The following is a 16,656-nucleotide window of genomic DNA, read 5'->3' on the forward strand; positions in this document are numbered from 1 at the left end:
TCTGGAGCCCAGTTTGGCCCTTTCTTCCTAAAGCCTGTCCTGATTCCTTCCTTTCTATATTTCCACTTGGTTCTTCCTTTCCAGAGCCTGATTTAGCCTTTCCTTCCCAAAGCCCGACGTGGCCGTGTCTTTCTAAAGCCCCGCTTGGGTCTTTCTTTCCCAAACCCAACTCAGCTCTTTCTTTCCAAAGCCCAAATTGGCTTTTTTTTATCTCAAGCCTCACTTGGCCTTGTCTTCCTAAAGCTCAGTTTGGCCTTTTCTTTCCAGAGCCTGACTTGGCCTTCTCCTTCCTAAAGCCCAACTTGGCTTTTTCCTTCTGGAGCCCAGCTTGACCCTTTCTTCCTAAAGCCTGTCCTGATTCCTTCCTTTCTATATTCCCGCTTGGTTCTTCCTTTCCAAAGCCTGACTTGGCCTTTCCTTCCCAAAGCCCCACTTGGGCTGTTTCTCCCTTTCTAAATCCCCATTTGGCTCTTCCTTTCCAGAGCCTGATTTAGCCTTTCCTTCCCAAAGCCCGACGTGGCCGTGTCTTTCTAAAGCCCCGCTTGGGTCTCTCTTTCCCAAACCCAACTCAGCTCTTTCTTCCCAAAGCCCAAATTGGCTTTTTCTTTCCTCAAGCCTCACTTGGCCTTGTCCTCCTAAAGCTCAACTTGGCCTTTTCTTTCCAGAGCCTGACTCAGCCTTTTCCTTCTAGAGCACAACTTGGCCCTTTCTTCCTAAAACCTCGCTTGGCTCCTTCCTTTCTAAATTCCTGCTTGGTTTTTCCTTTCCAAAGCCCAAATTGGCTTTTTTTTTTTGCCTCAAGCCTCACTTGACCTTGTCTTCCTAAAGCTCAACTTGGCCTTTTCCTTCTGGAGCCCAGCTTGGCCCTTTCTTCCTAAAGCCTGTCCTGATTCCTTCCTTTCTAAATTCTGGCTTGGTTCTTCCTTTCCAAAGCCTGACTTGGCCTTTTCTTTCCAGAGCCTGACTTGACCTTCTCCTTCCCAAAACCGAACTTGGCCTTTCCTTCCCAAAGCCTTCCTTTCTATATTTCCACTTGGTTCTTCCTTTCCAAAGCCTGACTTGGCCTTCTCCTTCCTAAAGCCCAACTTGGCTTTTTCCTTCTGGAGCCCAGCTTGGCCCTTTCTTCCTAAAGCCTGTTTTGACTCCTTCCTTTCTAAATTCCCCCTTGGTTTTTCCTTTCCAAAGCCCAAATTGGCTTTTTTTTTCCTCAAGCCTCACTTGGCCTTGTCTTCCTAAAGCTCAATTTGGCCTTTTCTTTCCAGAGCCTGACTTGGCCTTCTTCTTCCCAAAACCCAACTTGGCCTTTCCTTCCCAAAGCCCCCAGCAAGGCTTGGCCCATCTCCGTGCTACCTTCTCCTTCTTTTCCCAAGGAAATGATGGAATTCCCATCCCTGGAAGCGTTCACACCCCACGGATGTTCAGCTCTGGATTCGTGGTTGGACCCCACAACCTTGGAGATCCTTCCCAACCTCCCCAGTTCCACAATCCCTCTGCTGGCTCCGGCACCGCTGTCAGCTCCTCCTGCCGAAATCGCCTCCGGTTTAGGAATAAATTCCCAGGTTTTGTGTTATTGGGATGGCAAATCCAGTTTGGGGCGGGGTTGGAGCATTCTGATGGTTTTTTTTCCCCCTTCTTTTTCCTCCGGATTTTTTCCCTTCTCACTCAGAGCCCAGCTCGGCATCGCCGGGTGACAACGTGATGACAGCGGCTCCGAAAAGAGGGGGAGGTGACGGATTCGTGCAGGGGGGGAGAAAAACAGGGAAGGGGAGGGAGGGAGGCAGGGAGGGAGGTCGGGAGGGAGCGAGGAGATGTGGAGATGCCACCCTGATTATCCCATCCCGGCTCCTCGGAGCCGGATCCGCCTCCCCCTTCCCTGGGAGATGGGGCTCGTGTCCTCCCCCGCTTCTCCTGGCTTTTCCCGGGGTTATTTTTATAGATTTTGTATTTTTTATATTTATACTTTTCCATAAATAAATCAGGAGCCATCCCAGCGCTGTGTGGTGTGAGGACGTGGAAGGATCCACGTGGAGCTGGGATTGTCCCTTCCCACGTTCCACCTGCAGCACAAAGAACGCCAGGGTGGCTCCAAAATTAAGGCAGAATGGGTCTTTTCCCTAAAATGATGTGGAGTTTTCCTCTTTTTTCCCCCAAGCTGGAGGGGGTAAGACCTTGCAGGCTGAGTTCATTAATTTTTAATTAATGTGCAGTTTGGGCTGGAACCCAGCTATGGAAAAGGGTTTTTTGGGATGCAGATTTTTGGGATAAGGGTTTTTGGGATGGGAGCAAAGCGGGCTAGGATTCATGGTGGGATCCCGGGGTTGTTTTCCCTATGGCTGCCTTGGGAATTGGTTGTCAGCTGTGCCCTGGCTCTAATCCCATCCCAAGCCCTTCCTTTAGATTTTGGGGATCTCCTCTCCCCAAAACCCCGATCCAGAGGTGTGGCCGCATCCCAAATTCCCAGCCAGAAGGAAAACCCTTCATGTCCAGCCTCCGATCCTGTGGCACGTGGGGGTCACAGAGGCCGGAGCTGCTCTCAGCCAGGTGAGAGCCGACAGACAAACCCGGACAAATCCCAGTTTTTATTATTTCCTCCTTTCCTCCCGTTCTGTCTCACCTTGAGCTCCCCCCCGGCTCTTCCCGAGGCGGCGGCACCTGGCTCCGGGATTATTTTTCCCATCCCTTTTTGGCAGCGCTCCCTCCTCCGGCACAAACGCAGCTCCTATAAATAACCGCGGCTCGTGCTCGCTCCCCCTCCCTCCTTCCCTCGGATCCGTCTTCCTTTCTCCTTGTCTGTCCCTTTCTCCTGCCGGGAGGAGCCGCTGGAAAATCCAGGAGTGGGGGTTGAGCTCATCCATGTCCCCCTCATCCCTGGAATCGGCTGCATCCAAAGCACGTGGGGGAATTTTTAATTGGATTTATGCAAACCTCCCCCTCCCTCCCCGGCTCAATTTCCTCCCCAGTCCCCCCCATAATTAATTCCTGATTTTCCTTTTATCATTCCCCATGGTCCCAAATCCAGGCAGCCGCTCCCTAAAAATTACCCCCAAGGGCGCCACTGGGTTTCCACCCCAAAAATATCCCGAAATCTGCGCATTTCCCAAAGGAAAATGTTGGTGATGGTGTTTTGCAGCGTTTTTTGGGCATGATGGGTTTGGAATGGGTTGGGAGGGAATGGCTGCACGTGGGTTAGGAGCAGAGTCCCTTGGTCCCTGGGAATGTGGAATTCCAGAAATAATTCCAGGGTCGGTATGAGCACAAATCTCCAAAAAGTCAAAATTATCCTGGTAAAAACACCTGAATTTTTTGGGAAAAACTAAAACTAAGCTCAACCCAGGGGATCCCAAAGGATAAATCCGGATCTGGAGAGCAGAAACCGCTCCGCGTGCGACCAAATGTGGATTTGGGATCCCCCATCCCAGGGAATGGTGGGGACGGCAAATCCACCTTGGACTTTGGGTTTTTCCAGCAGGGAATTCGCCGGGAATGGTGGCGGCGTTGGGATAATGAGATGCTGCTCACGCTCCCTAATGAAGTGCCGAAGGAAGTCGGCGCCGGCTCCCGGCAAATTAGATCGGGATTATTGGAGCAGTGAGAATGGAAGGATCCGAGATGGTATCGGAGCGGGCGGGAAGGGCTGGAAGTGCAGGAAGGATGGGAAACCCCTCCCAAAACCTGGATCAGGGCAGGAGGGGAGGGAAGGGATCGGCCTCTCCAGTGGCAATGCCGACTGGAGCGGGAATGGGATGTGGGAATGGGATGTGGGAATGGGATGTGGGAATGGAATGCGGGAATGGGATGTGGGAATGGGATGTGGGAATGGGATGTGGGAATGGGATGCGGGAATGGGATGTGGGAATGGGATGTGGGAATGGGATGTGGGAATGGGATGTGGGAATGGGATGTGGGAATGGAATGTGGGAATGGGATGTGGGAATGGGATGTGGGAATGGGATATGGGAATGGAATGTGGGAATGGGATGTGGGAATGGAATGTGGGAATGGAATGTGGGAATGGGATGTGGGAATGGGATGTGGGAATGGGATATGGGAATGGAATGTGGGAATGGGATGCGGGAATGGGATGCGGGAATGGGGTGTGGGAATGGGATGTGGGAATGGGATGCGGGAATGGGATGCGGGAATGGGATGCGGGAATGGGGTGTGGGAATGGGATGTGGGAATGGGATGCGGGAATGGGATGCGGGAATGGGGTGTGGGAATGGGATGTGGGAATGGAATGCGGGAAAGGGATGCGGGAATGGGATGCGGGAATGGGATGTGGGAATGGGATGTGGGAATGGAATGTTAGAATGGGATGTGGGAATGGGATGTGGGAATGGAATGTTGGAATGGGATGTGGGAATGGGATGCGGGAATGGGATGCGGGAATGGGATGCGGGAATGGAATGCGGGAGTGGGATGTGGGAATGGGATGTGGGAATGGAATGTGGGAATGGAATGTTAGAATGGGATGTGGGAATGGGATGTGGGAATGGAATGTTGGAATGGGATGTGGGAATGGGATGTGGGAATGGAATGTGGGAATGGGATGTTGGGAATGGGATGTGGGAATGGGATGTTGGGAATGGGATGTGGGAATGGGATGTGGGAATGGGATGTGGGAATGGGATGTGGGAATGGGATGTGGGAATGGAATGTGGGAATGGGATGTGGGAATGGGATGTGGGAATGGGATGTGGGAATGGGATGCGGGAATGGGATGTGGGAATGGGATGTGGGAATGGGATGTGGGAATGGGATGTGGGAATGGGATGTGGGAATGGGATGTGGGAATGGGGCTCTCCAGAGCATCCCCAGCTTTCCATGGGCTGCCTCTTCCCAGATTTCCTTCTGATCCCATTCCAGGCTGGATCTGGCTCCCTTGAAAAAGAAGATTTTCCTCCAATTCCCGGCTGGATTTGGCTCCCTGCTCCTTTCCTTGGATGTGTGCAGCCTCCAAATGTGCCACGTTTGGGAATGTGGGGGATGTGGGAATGTTGGAGTTCTCCAAACATGGGGTTTTTGGGACTATGAGGGATATGGGAATGTTTGCATCCTCCCAAAGCGGCATTTTTGGATATATGAGGGATATTTGGAATGTTTGCATCCTCCAAAACGGAATGTTTGGGAATATGAGGCTCAAATTGGGATCATGGTCAAATTTCTCAGAAGAAAACCCAATTTCCAATGGATTTTTCCCCAATTTGGCCCTTTCCCATCCTCAGCCAAGCACTGCCGGGATTGGGATGAGCCAGATCCGGCTGCTGGGTCCCCCTTTTCCCTTCCAGCCCCAATTCCCAGCTGGATTTGGCTCCGTGCTCCTTTCCAAGAATCCCTTAGATGTGTTTGCATCCTCCAAACATGACAAATTTTGGAATATGAGGCATTTGGGGATGTTGGAATCCTCCGAATTTGGCATTTTTTTGGGGATTAGGAGGGATATGGGAACGTTTGCATCCTTCAAAATGGTGTTTTGGGAATATGAGGGAAATGGGAATGTTCTCATCCTCCAAATGTGGTATTTTTGGGAATATGAGGTTTAAGTAAGAATCATGCTCAAATTTCCCTGCAAAAAAATGAATTTCCAATGGATTTTCCCCCAATTTGGCCCTTTCCCATCCTCAGCCAAGCACTGCTGGGATCGGGATGAGCCGGATCCTGATGTTGGATCCCCCTTTTCCCATTCCCACAGGATCCCTCAGGAAGGAACCACCCAACAACGGAGCTCATTAAAAGCGTGGAAAACACAAATTTAATTAAAGCCAACCTTGCCTTTACCAGGAAAATAAATCCGCCCTTTTCCATGGAACAATGGATTTTTCCAGCCCTTCCCCGTGCCGGGATTCCTCCTTCTTTTCATCCCTCTCCTTTATTATCCCTGGCTGGGAGCAGGCGCTGCCTGATTTCCATAAATTTGCATCAGGAACTGGGGGGGAGAAAGGAGGAGGGGAGAGAAAAAAGCTGGAAAAATGAGATTTTCCAGTGCTCTGAAGCAAGGAGCCCCGGCTGGAGGAGGGAAAAGGCAGGAAGGGGTGGGAAGGATCCTGGATTTTAAAGTTCACCCATTCCCTGTTTTTTTTTGGGAAAGAAAAACTTTCCCAAGCTTGGCATGGAGCCGGAATTCCCGATTTATCCAGATGCAAAACCTCTAAAATAGGATCCGCAGTGCACCCCCTAATTCCAGGGGTTTTGTGGTTTTTTCCTGGGAAAGATCGGGAATTTTCTGGCTTTTCCATGATGGAAATGCGAGTTTCCAGGTGAGGGAAAGGCCTTTGGGACCTCTGAGGCCGAGCTTGGAGGATGGGATGGGATAAAATCCAGGATTTGGAAGCTTGGTTTTCTTTGGGATTGGTTTTCCTTGGGATTTAAGGAAAGGCCAATCCGTGGGAGCATCATCCAGGTGGGAGAAGAGCACGGAGATCCAGATGTGGGAATTATCCATTTATGGGATAAAAATGTCTGAATTCCCAAGTTTGGATAAGCTGGAGAGGATGAATCCCAAAGCTGCTCCATGGGGATCGTCAAAATTATTCCTAATTATTTCTTGGATGGGATTTTCCGGCTTTTTCATGGATAACCACTAATTTTTGGGGTTGGAGGCTTCTGGGGATGAAAAGCAGGGATTGAAGGACTGAGGAGATGTTGGAAAGAGGCTTTTCCTCACCCCTTGGAGACTCTCCATGGTTTCCAGATCCATCCCTTTTTCCAGGGAATAAAGGGCAGGAAAAGAGGAAACGTCCTCAGGGTGCAGCAGGAGGGGTTGAAGTTGGATATTAGGAAAAATTCCCTTTGGAAAAGGTGGAAAAACCCTTAAAGTAACTTCCCATCCCTGGAATTGTTAAAAAATCCCTTGGGGCACGGAATTCCTGTGGGAATGGTTGGAATCCATGACCTCCATAGTCTTTTCCCACCTGAACAATTCCATGATCCCATGGCCAAGGATGGGGATTGACCATGACGTTAAATCCCAAATCCCAAACAGTTTTGGGATGTTTTCCTGGCTTCTATTCGGAAATAAACCCAGCTCCGAGGGTTTTCCATTCCCAAGGAGAAAATGATCCCGCAATCCATGGCCAAAATCTGCCATTTTTTTTTGGGAAGGGAATGCCCAGAGGGAGTAAATTCCAGATTTTTGGGGCTCAAACCCTTTCTATTCCCATTCCTTTCCCACATCAGGGATGGATCCTGTGCATTCCATTATCCCTGTCAGAGTCAGGGACAGGAGCCTGGAATTGAGGCGGAATTCCCAAGATTTCAGGGAATTACGGATGAGTTATGATGACACCAATGTAGGCTCGTGGTCCCATTGGATCCCATCCCAAAATCTGAGGGAATCATGGATGATTTATGGAATTCTGGAGGATTACAAATGGGGCGTGGTCCCAATGGATCCCATCCCAAAATCTGAGGGAATCATGGATGATTTATGGAATTCTGGAGGATTACAAATGGGCGTGGTCCCAATGGATCCCACCTTCATCATCCTGAAGTCGGAATAAATCCGGGATTTTTCCAGCCATTCCCAAGCCCTGGTTTTTGTATTCCAGCCGGTTTTGAGGATGGAGAAGGTGGGAAAGAGCTGGAATAAATTCCTGGATTTGAGGAGTTCTTATGGGATTTCTTCTGCTCATCCTGGAGAGGGAGAAATTCCCAGGAAGTCGATTGGTGTCACATCCGAGCTGATTTTTGGTTCAATTCCATGGAAATCCCATTTTCTTCTCGGGAATGACCTTGGGCAAAGACAAATCCCTGGAATTGGGGCTTTCCTGCCTGCTCAGGCCCTTCCAGCTTGGATCCAACTTGGATCTCCCAGCCCTTCCCCATCCCACTTCAGCGGGATGTCCTTCGGGAACGAGGGTTGGAATATTTCCAGAGGGTTTTTCCCAAGTTTTTCTCCTCCTCTGTGGCATTTTGGGGGAAATAGAAATTTTTTTTTGCCCTTTCCTTTGGTTTTCCAGCCATGACTTTCCGCCTTCCCCAGGAATTTTCTATTGCATCTTGATCCAGGCTTGTGGATGGAGATTTTCCCCGTTTTTCTCACTGTTTTCCCTCTGATTCACCTTTTTTTCCCTTTTTTTTTTGTCTTTTTCCCTCCTTTCTCCCCTTTCCCCTTTTTTTTCTTCTCAGAAAAATTTACTTTTATTGGTATCTCTAATCCAAAATCTGCACACACTCTTTTTCCCCTTTTTCCCCCTAATTCCCTTTTCTGCCCTTTTCCCCCCTTTTTCCCTTTCTCCCCCTTTTCCCCCTTTTCCCCTTTTTCCCCTTTTCCCCCCCCTTTTTCCCCTTTTTCCCCTTTTTCCCCTTTTTCCCCCTTTTTCCCCCTTTTCCCCCTTTTTCCCCTTTTTCCCCTTTTCCCCTTTTCCCCCTTTTCCCCTTTTCCCCCTTTTCCCCTTTTTCCCCTTTTCCCCCTTTTTTTCCCTTTTCCCCCTTTTTCCCCTTTTCCCCTTTTTTCCCCTTTTCCCCCTTTTCCCCTTTTCCCCCTTTTTCCCCTTTTCCCCCATTTCCCCCTTTTTCCCTTTTCCCCTTTTTCCCCTTTTTCCCTTTTCCCCTTTTCCCCCTTTTTCCCTTTTCCCCCTTTTCCCCTTTTTCCCCCTTTTCCCCTTTTTCCCCCTTTTCCCCCTTTTCCCCTTTTTCCCCTTTTCCCCCATTTCCCCCTTTTTCCCTTTTCCCCCTTTTCCCCTTTTTCCCCCTTTTCCCCTTTTTCCCCCTTTTCCCCCTTTTCCCCTTTTCCCCCTTTTCCCCCTTTTCCCCTTTTTCCCCTTTTCCCCCTTTTTTTCCCTTTTCCCCCTTTTTCCCTTTCTCCCCCTTTTCCCCCTTTTCCCCCTTTTCCCCTTTTTCCCCTTTTCCCCCTTTTCCCCCTTTTCCCCTTTTCCCCTTTTCCCCTTTTCCCACTTTTCCCCTTTTCCTCCTTTTCCTCCTTTTCCCCCTTTTCCCCCTTTTCCCCCTTTTTCCCCTTTTTCCCCTTTTTTCCCTTTTTCCCCTTTTCCCCCTTTTCCCCTTTTCCCCCTTTTCCCCCTTTTCCCCCTTTTCCCCCTTTTCCCCCTTTCCCCTTTTCCCCTTTTTCCCCTTTTTCCCCTTTTTCCCCTTTTTCCCTTTCTCCCCCTTTTCCCCCTTTTCCCCCTTTTCCCCCTTTTCCCCCTTTTTCCCCTTTTTCCCCTTTTTCCCCTTTTCCCCCTTTCCCCCCTTTCCCCCCTTTTTCCCCTTTTTCCCCCTTTTCCCCCTTTTTTCTTGAGCTCCCTTTTCCCGGGAAAAACACACCCTTGCATGCACCAGCAGCGAAAAAATTGGATTTTTAGTGAAACTTCCCTGACCATTCCCCATGGATTTTTGGGATCGGGAAGAATTCCTCACTTTGGGAAGCAGAGCAGCAGCTTCCCCTGATCCCGTGGAATTTCTGGAGCTGCTCCTTTCCCAATCCAGGGGTGAGAATTCCCGGCGGGATCCTCCCAAGCTGAAGGAGGAGCTTCCCGCTCTTCCCCCAGGAACGGGAGCCGGGGGTGGATTTTTGGATTTTTCCATCACCTCCTCACACTGGGAATATTTTCCACCTTTTTTTTTTTTTTTTTTTGATGTCTAGGGATCCTACTGAGGCTGGGAAAAAAAAAAAAAAACAAAAAAACCAAACCAAAAAAAAAAAAAAAAAACACCAAAAAAAAAAACCCAAAAAAAAAACCCCCAAAAAAAGCTGATTTTTGTGGGATTATGTAATTCCAGGGTTTTTTGGGAAGGTGGGAGCAGCTGCATCCATGGGTGCCAGGGAGTCGCGGTGGGAGTGGGAAGATCCTGGGAATGCAGGGAGAAGCTGGAATGTGGATTTGGGGGAATTTCTGCCCATTCTGGGCCTGTTATGGGGTCGGGGTTGGTTTTCCCAGAGTGGGATGATCCCAAGCCAAAGGAAGGAGCTGCTGGAAAAGCAGGAAAAGGTTTGGTGGGAATTTGGGGATTTTTGGGGTTTTCAGGAGGAAAGAAGTGAAGTTGGGATGCTGGGATTTGGGGGAATTTCTGCCGATGTTGTGGGGTCGGGGTTGGTTTTCCCAGTGTGGGATGATCCCATTGGATCTGTTTCCAAACAAGTCAAAGGAAGGAGCTGCTGGAAAAGCAGGAAAAGTTTTGGTGGGAATTTGGGGATTTTTGGGATTTTCAGAAGGAAAAGAAGTGAAGTTGGGATGCTGGGATTTGGGGGAATTTCTGCTGATTCCAGGCCTGTTGTGGGGTCAGGGTTGGTTTTCCCAGTGTGGGATGATCCCATTGGATCTGTTCCCGGACAAATCAAAGGAAGGAGCTGCTGGAAAAGCAGGAGAGGTTTTGGTGGGAATTTCGGGATTTTTGGGGTTTTCAGGAGGAAAGAAGTGAAGTTGGGATGCTGGGATTTGGGGGAATTTCTGCCGATGTTGTGGGGTCGGGGTTGGTTTTCCCAATGTGGGATGATCCCATTGGATCTGTTCCCAGACAAATCAAAGGAAGGAGCTGCTGGAAAAGCAGGAAAAGTTTTGGTGGGAATTTGGGGATTTTTGGGGTTTTCAGGAGGAAAGAAGTGAAGTTGGGATGCTGGGATTTGGGGGAATTTCTGCTGATTCCAGGCCTGTTGTGGGGTCGGGGTTGGTTTTCCCAGTGTGGGATGATCCCAAGGCAAAGGAAGGAGCTGCTGGAAAAGCAGGAAAAGTTTTGGTGGGAAATTGGGGATTTTTGGGGTTTTCTGGAGGAAAGAAGTGAAGCTGGGATGCTGGGATTTGGGGGAATTTCTGATGATATGGTGGGGTCGGGGTTGGTTTTCCCAATGTGGGATGATCCCATTGGATCTGTTCCCGGACAAGCCAAAGGAAGGAGCTGCTGGAAAAGCAGGAGAGGTTTTGGTGGGAATTTGGGGATTTTTGGGGTTTTCAGAAGGAAGGAAGTGAAATTGGAATGCTGGGATTTGGGGGAATTTCTGCTGATGTTGTGGGGTTGGGGTTGGTTTTCCCAATGTGGGATGATCCCAAGCCAAAGGAAGGAGCTGCTGGAAAAGCAGGAGAGGAGAGGTTTTGGTGGGAATTTGGGGATTTTTGGGGTTTTCAGAAGGAAAGAAGTGAAGTTGGGATGCTGGGATTTGGGGGAATTTCTGCCGATGTTGTGGGGTCGGGGTTGGTTTTCCCAGTGTGGGATGATCCTGTTGGATCTGTTTCCAAACAAGTCAAAGGAAGGAGCTGCTGGAAAAGCAGGAGAGGAGAGGTTTTGGTGGGAATTTTTGGGGTTTTCAGGAGGAAAGAAGTGAAGTTGGGATGCTGGGATTTGGGGGAATTTCTGCTGATTCCAGGCCTGTTGTGGGGTCGGGGTTGGTTTTCCCAGTGTGGGATGATCCCATTGGATCTGTTCCCGGACAAATCAAAGGAAGGAGCTGCTGGAAAAGCAGGAGAGGTTTTGGTGGGAATTTGGGGATTTTGGGGTTTTCAGGAGGAAAGAAGTGAAGCTGGAATGCTGGGATTTGGGGGAATTTCTGCCGATGTTGTGGGGTCAGGGTTGGTTTTCCCAGTGTGGGATGATCCCATTGGATCTGTTCCTGGACAAGCCAAAGGAAGGAGCTGCTGGAAATGCAGGAGAGGTTTTGGTGGGAATTTGGGGATTTTTGGGGTTTTCAGGAGAAAAGAAGTGAAGTTGGGATGCTGGGATTTGGGGGAATTTCTGATGATATTGTGGGGTCGGGGTTGGTTTTCCCAGAGTGGGATGATCCCGTTGGATCTGTTCCCGGACAAATCAAAGGAAGGAGCTGCTGGAAAAGCAGAAAAAGTTTTGGTGGGAATTTGGGGATTTTTGGGGTTTTCAAGAGGAAAGAAGTGAAGCTGGGATGCTGGGATTTGGGGGAATTTCTGCTGATTCCAGGCCTGTTGTGGGGTCGGGTTGGTTTTCCCAGTGTGGGATGATCCCATTGGATCTGTTCCCGGACAAGCCAAAGGAAGGAGCTGCTGGAAAAGCAGGAAAAGTTTTGGTGGGAATTTGGGGATTTTGGGGTTTTCAGGAGGAAAGAAGTGAAATTGGGATGCTGGGATTTGGGGGAATTTCTGATGATATTGTGGGGTTGGTGTTGGTTTTCCCAATGTGGGATGATCCCATTGGATCTGTTCCTGGACAAGTCAAAGGAAGGAGCTGCTGGAAAAGCAGGAAAAGTTTTGGTGGGAATTTGGGGATTTTTGGGGTTTTCAGGAGGAAGGAAGTGAAGTTGGGATGCTGGGATTTGGGGGAATTTCTGCTGATTCCAGGCCTGTTGTGGGGTCGGGGTTGGTTTTCCCAGTGTGGGATGATCCCATTGGATCTGTTCCCAGACAAATCAAAGGAAGGAGCTGCTGGAAAAGCAGGAAAAGTTTTGGTGGGAATTTGGGAATTTTGGGGGTTTTCAGGAGGAAAAGAAGTGAGGTTGGGATGCTGGGATTTGGGGGAATTTCTGCCGATGTTGTGGGGTCGGGGTTGGTTTTCCCAGTGTGGGATGATCCCATTGGATCTGTTCCCAGACAAATCAAAGGAAGGAGCTGCTGGAAAATCAGGAAAAGTTTTGGCGGGAATTTGGGGATTTTTGGGGTTTTCAGAAGGAAAGAAGTGAAGTTGTGATGCTGGGATGACAATGGGATTTGTGTTCCTGGAAATTTCGGGGTTTTTTTGGGATTTGCAGGATCAAAACAACAAAATTGTGCTGGGAAGACAGTGGGATTCACATTTCTGGGAATTTTGGGGTTTTTTTGGGATTTAACAGGAGCAAAGCAACAAAGTTGTGCTGGGAGGATGATGGGGTCCATGTTCCTGGGAATTGTAGGGTTGGGCTGGTGGGAAGGGGTGGGAAAATCCCGTGGGATTCCTCTGCATGGAATGCAGCTTTGGTTTTGGTGGGAATTTGGGAGTATTTTTTGGGATTTGCAGGAGAAAATCAGCAACAGTTGCGCTGGGAGGACAATGGGATTTGTGTTCCTGGGAATTTTGGGGTTTTTTTGGGGTTTTGCAGGAACAAAACCTTGAGTTTGTGCAGGAAGGATGATGGGATTAGTATTCCTGGGAATTTTTTGGGGATTTTTTTTTAGGATTTTCAGGAGCAAATCATCAACAATTGTCCTGAGGGCGACAGGATTTGTATTCCTGGGAATTTCGGAGGTTTTGTTGGGGATTTGCAGGATCAAAGCAACAAAATTGAGCTGGAGGGACAATGGGATTCACGTTTCTCAGAATTTTGGGGTTTTTTGGGATTTTGCAGGAGCAAATCAGAAAAGTTGTGCTGGGAGGACAATGGGATTCACATTCCTGGGAATTTTGAGGTTTTTTTGGGATTTGCAGGAGCAAAGTATCAAATTTTGTGCTGGGAGGACAATGGAATTCGTGTTCCTGGGAATTTTTGGGGTTTTTTTTAGGATTTGCAGGAGCAAAGCAGTGAAGTTGTGCAGAAAGGAGGATGGGATTGATATTCCTGGGAATTGTGGAGTTTTTGGGATTTGCAGGAGCAAAGCAGTGAAGCTGTGCTGGTACAACAGTGGGATTCACATTTCTCGGAATTTTGGGGGTTTTTTTGGGATTTTGAAGGAACAAAGCAGTGAAGTTGTGCTGGGATGACAATGGGATTCGTGTTCCTGGGGATTTGGGGTTGGGCTGGTGGGAAGGGGTGGGAAAATCCCGTGGGAAAATTCCTCTGCATGGAATGCAGCTTTGGTTTTGGTGGGAATTTGGGAAGGTATTTTTTGGGATTTCCAGGAGAAAATCAGCAACAGTTGTGCTGGAAGGACAATGGGATTTGTGTTCCTGGGTGTTTTTGGGGTTTTTGGGGGGTTTGCAGGAGCAAATCAGAAAAGTTGTGCTGGGAGGAAAATGGGATTCACATTCCTGGGAATTTTGAGGTTTATTTGGGGTTTTGCAGGAACAAAACCTTGAGTTTGTGCAGGAAGGATGATGGGATTAGTATTCCTGGGAATTTTTTTGGGATTTTTTTTTAGGATTTTCAGGAGCAAATCATCAACAATTGTCCTGAGTGCGACAGGATTTGTATTCCTGGGAATTTCGGAGGTTTTGTTGGGGATTTGCAGGATCAAAGCAACAAAATTGAGCTGGAGGGACAATGGGATTCACGTTTCTCAGAATTTTGGGGGTTTTTTTGGGATTTTGAAGGAACAAAGCAGTGGAGTTGTGTTGGAATAACAACAGGATTCATGCTTCTGGGAATTGTGGGGGTTTTGGGATTTGCAGGAGCAAAGTATCAAATTTTGTGCTGGGAGGACAATGGAATTCGTGTTCCTGGGAATTTTTGGGGTTTTTTTAAGGATTTGCAGGAGCAAAGCAGTGAAGTTGTGCAGAAAGGAGGATGGGATTCATATTCCTGGGAATTGTGGAGTTTTTGGGATTTGCAGGAGCAAAGCAGTGAAGCTGTGCTGGTACAACCATGGGATTCACATTTCTCGGAATTTTGGGGGTTTTTTTGGGATTTTGCAGGAGCAAAGCAGTGAAGCTGTGCTGGTACAACAGTGGGATTCATGTTTCTTGGAATTTTGGGGTTTTTTTTGGGATTTTGAAGGAACAAAGCAGTGAAGTTATGCTGAGATGACAATGGGATTCGTGTTCCTGGGGATTTGGGGTTGGGCTGGTGGGAAGGGGTGGGAAAATCCCATGGGATTCCTCTGCATGGAATGCAGCTTTGGTTTTGGTGGGAATTTGGGAGGATTTTTTTGGGATTTGCAGGAGAAAATCAGCAACAGTTGCGCTGGAAGGACAATGGGATTTGTGTTCCTGGGAATTTTGGGGTTTTTTTGGGGTTTTGCAGGAACAAAACCTTGAGTTTGTGCAGGAAGGATGATGGGATTTGTATTCCTGGGAATTTTTTTGGGATTTTTTTGGGATTTGCAGGAGCAAATCATCAACAGCTGTCCTGAGGGCGACAGGATTTGTATTCCTGGGAATTTCGGAGGTTTTGTTGGGGATTTGCAGGATCAAAGCAACAAAATTGAGCTGGAGGGACAATGGGATTCACGTTTCTCAGAATTTTGGGTTTTTTTTGAGATTTTGCAGGAACAAAGCAGTGGAGTTGTGTTGGGATGACAACAGGATTCATGCTCCTGGGAATTGTGGGGGTTTTGGGATTTGCAGGGGCAAAGCAGTGAAGCTGTGCTGGTATAACAGTGGGATTCATGTTTCTTGGAATTTTGGGGTTTTTTTTTTGGGTTTTGCAGGAGCAAAGCAGTGAAGTTGTGCAGAAAGGAGGATGGGATTGATATTCCTGGGAATTGTGGAGTTTTTGGGATTTGCAGGAGCAAAGCAGTGAAGCTGTGCTGGTATAACCATGGGATTCACATTTCTCGGAATTTTGGGGGTTTTTTTGGGATTTTGCAGGAACAAAGCAGTGAAGTTGTGTTGGGATGACAATGGGATTCGTGTTCCTGGGAATTTTGGGGGTTTTGGGGAGCTTTTTTGGGATTTTGGGGGTTTTTTGGGTTTTTTTGGGATTTTGCAGGAGCAAATCAGAAAAGTTGTGCTGGGAGGACAATGGGATTCACGTTCCTGGGAATTTTGGGATTTGCAGGAGCAAAGTATCAAATTTTGTGCTGGGAGGACAATGGAATTCGTGTTCCTGGGGATTTGGGGTTGGGCTGGTGGGAAGGGATGGGAAAATCCCATGGGATTCTCAGCCTGGGATGCAGCCAGAGGGCAGTGGGAGCATCCTTGGACCCCCCCACTTTTCCAGGGAATCCGGGCTGCTCCCGATGGCCCAGAATTGGCCGTGTGGGACTGGGAGTGATCCTGAGTCAGCAGTTCCAGGTGGGAACGCGCGTGGGAGAGCTCCTAAATCCGGCTGGGAATGACTCAGAGCGCGAGGGATCGGCTCAGCCACCCCCAGGTCCTTTCCCCTGAGTTCCCAAAGCTCCGGAGGCCCCAAAGGGATGGATTTGGGATGGCTCCACTTCCAAGCCTTGGGAAGATCCGGCTCGGCCACTCCCGTTGGGATTTGGGATTTTTTTCCTTGTTATTTTAATTTATTCCTGAGGATTTGGGGTTTTTTTTTATGGAGCTTCCCATAGCTGCAAAAAACCCCTGGAATGTGCAATGAGCACATTCCTAATTTTCTCTCTCTTTTTTTTTTTTTTCTTTTTAATTTACCTTTTTTTCCTCTTCCTTTTTCCTGCTTCTTTTCCCTCCTTTTCTTCCCCATTTTCCTGCATTTTTTCAGCTTTCTTCCCTGTTTTTTCCTATTTTTTTTGTTCTTTCTTCCCTCCTTTTGACTCCTTTTTTCCTGCTCCTTTCTTCCTCCTCCCTTTTTTCTTTTTTCCCCCCTTTTCCCCCCTCATTTTTCCCTCATTTTTTCTTTTGCCTTTCCTCCGCGTCCAATCTGGGACAATCCCTGTGGGAAATTCCTTGGGGTGGCTCCGTCCCTCCCTTCCCAACCCCTCCCAGGCCTCTTCCTCCTCCCATCCCAGCTTTTCCAGCCCCTTCCAACCTTGGAAAACTTCTCCCTGAGGAGCAGGAGCCATTCCAGGGGAGCAGATGGCTGAGGAGGAGGAGGAGGAGGAAAATCATGGATGCAAATTCTCCGGGATGTCTTTGCAACATTCCCAGTCAAGGTCGAGCCACTGGGAAAAGAATCCTGCAGGATTTTCCCCCCAGTCCCCCCAAACTTTGGGATATTTCATGGATATTTGAAATATTGAGGACATTTGA

At 48.6% G+C, this 16,656-nt stretch overlaps 1 long non-coding RNA gene across 6 annotated transcripts; it reads left to right on the forward strand.

The window, feature by feature from the left end:
• Positions 1 to 1,500: 1,500 nt before the first annotated feature.
• On the forward strand, positions 1,501 to 7,847 carry LOC141731816 (uncharacterized). Of its 6 annotated transcripts, none has more exons than XR_012583761.1 (4): positions 1,501 to 1,726; positions 1,980 to 2,541; positions 3,470 to 3,612; positions 4,867 to 7,847. It is a non-coding gene; the product is annotated as an uncharacterized LOC141731816 (long non-coding RNA). The 6 variants fall into 6 exon arrangements; XR_012583759.1 differs by having other exon boundaries at positions 1,503 to 1,726; positions 3,467 to 3,612; positions 4,844 to 7,847; XR_012583756.1 differs by having other exon boundaries at positions 1,505 to 1,726; positions 3,467 to 3,612.
• Positions 7,848 to 16,656: the final 8,809 nt, after the last annotated feature.

Source organism: Zonotrichia albicollis, chromosome 25 (genome assembly GCF_047830755.1).
Source record: "Zonotrichia albicollis isolate bZonAlb1 chromosome 25, bZonAlb1.hap1, whole genome shotgun sequence".
Lineage (NCBI taxonomy): Eukaryota > Metazoa > Chordata > Aves > Passeriformes > Passerellidae > Zonotrichia > Zonotrichia albicollis.